A 2,641-nucleotide genomic window follows, 5' to 3' on the forward strand; every position below is an offset into this window, starting at 1 on the left:
GCTGGCTTTTGTCGCGTCATACAAAACGACCGTCTTGTGCTATACTCATCTGTGGTGGATTCAAATGAAAAGATAAAAAGCTAACGCCCCTTCACCCCACAACAAATTATTTTTTTTTTCTATCCGAACATTGCTGTGGCGGGCCGTATGGGCGCGTCAGTTGACGAGAACCTGAATATGTATGTATGCGGTCTGTGTGAGAGAGATCTAAGAAACAGGAAATTTTGGTTTTTTTACGCTAGTGCAAGCTGCACCTGAATCTAATTCAAGTGTTTTTATGTTAGGTTTTGTTCTGTCGTCATTCGTCACAGAATATCACAGCAGGAGGCGAGCAATGAGCCTATTCACGTTCATATATATCCAAACAGCTAGAGGGCCAGGCTTCAGCAGTTTCTAGCATGGTCGCTATCGTGTAAATTACTGCCATATATAGATATATGTTCCATATATATACACAAAAATACACACACATAAATATATGTGTGTAAATTTTTCTATAAGCACCCATATATATGTACGTAAATATTTATAGTTTATGCATGCCTATGCATATATATATATGCCTGCAAATATTAGGGTTTCTCGAGTCAACGTGGGCCACTGAGAAGACGACCGTGAACTTAGTCGAAAACATATATTTTGAGGTTTCTTATACCAGAAACTCACTGCGGGGAACCAAAACATTTTTCGTATGCAGCGCAAGCATCAAGAGTTGATAGAGAACGGAATGCAATACCACTGCCAACCGACTCGAAGTGACCAGCCAGCCATGAAAAGTAGTATAGTTTAACCTAATGATCTACAGGAAGAATACTTTCACTTGAAAATAATTAAAACAATTTTGTTTAATCTACAAAAGGAAATGCGGAACCCAAAGAAGAGCTGATAGAACCTTGCGTGCGTCCTCCCCTCATTGAGGCACCACAGAGCAGCGGCCGTGGCCGTTGCTCGCACATCGACCAACATGAATGGTGGGCATATCTGCGACAGTTCCGATAAATATTTGAATTTTAAGGTTTTTTAATACAATTTAATTCGTTCTGTTCAAAAGAACAGGCTGAAAAAGGGCCGTCTTCTCATCTATGGCTCGCGTGTTCCGCCGGTGGTGCAGTGCTGCCCTCGAGCTACAGCCGCGACCATCGGCGACTCGCCCCGTGTGTCTGCCGAATTTGCGTTAAAGTTTATATTTACCTTATCAACCTGTTGTTAAATTTGAGTGTGCGTTTCCTGGATGCCCCATGGAAGCCCGACGTTTGAGCTGCCGCCTCTCGCCGACTTGTATTTCTGCATTGTTTCAGCGACAGAGCGGCTAGAGAGACCAACCACAACGCTCAAGGCTCAGAACAAGATCTCAATATCTGCCTTCTTATCTGCAGCATTGTGTAGAGATGAGCGCGGCACTGAGCCGCAAAAACTCGAGGAAGCCCCCTGAGGCCGGGGAGCTAAGAAGAAAGACCACTACTACCCACGATGAGGAAGAAAGCGTGCGAGACAGTCAAGCTAGTTCGTTGAGAGAAACCCCCCGAGAGAATAAACCAAAGTCAAATGGTCTGCATGCGCCTGGGGATAAACTCTCCGGAAGATATCAGCGCGGCAGCAGCAGCGTTCGTGAAACACCGAGAAAGAAATCACTCTTAGGAAATGAATTGAAGACCCCTGATGATGCAGCTGATGCAGAAGTTAACGAAGAAGAACGACGCGTTCGCTTTTCTTTGAGTCGCCTGGCTTTATTGGAGCAAAAAGTAGGAAAGGATGAAGGAGGTTTAGGAAGAGGCCGCCTCGTACCGTCAACCCGAGGCAGCTCACCCCCCGCATTCGTCCTTAACTTATCGGCTAACTGGCCGGGATGCCGGGCTCTCTGCAGCTTCACAGTTGCAGACTTGGGCACAAAAGTTGCTCTCTGGAGTGTGAAATCCCCCACAGATCCCGCTGAATTTGTTGTTTATGACCCAAAGAAAAGAAAGTACAACACAACACACTCACTGCTCAAATACACTCTCCGATTCACACATAGCGGCAGTTTTATATGTGCATATAGTCTATGTATTCTCTATACAACATATATATATATATATATATGTATATATATATATAGTATACTATGCATAACATAACTACTTTTTGGTGCGTTGCCTGCCAGCAGAACATGGAGGGGTCCAGAGGGTGTTTATGTAGCGTAGGCGGCTGTGGTTTTTTTCTATTATCCTGTGTTTTTCCTTTTTGTGTATTTGACTTTGTTGCTGCAGACTTGAACAGGAGAAAACGAGTGGAGATGTGCCGGAAGCAGCTCTGGGTGTTTCACTAACACCATGCTGTATAAAAGGAATAAAGGGGGCCTTGTTGTTTGGGGGCCGTTCTCCGTCTGGGGATATTCTGAATGATTGTTTATTTTATAATGCAGCCAACTGTAAGTGGTCAAAGCTGAAATGCCAGGGAGATAAACCCGCGAAACGGTGCTTTCATGCTGCTGCTTTCTCCGCCAAAACACAAACACTTTATGTTTTTGGTGGACAAACAGAAGACGCAACCACGCTGGGAGAAACCTGTAAATTAGTCAATGCAAGTGAGGCGCCACATAAATACATATATATATATATATATATATATATATATATATATATATATATATATATATATATAT

The sequence above is a fragment of the Eimeria mitis genome, genomic scaffold, assembly GCF_000499745.2.
Source record: "Eimeria mitis Houghton genomic scaffold, Emh_scaff1482, whole genome shotgun sequence".
Classification (NCBI taxonomy): domain Eukaryota; phylum Apicomplexa; class Conoidasida; order Eucoccidiorida; family Eimeriidae; genus Eimeria; species Eimeria mitis.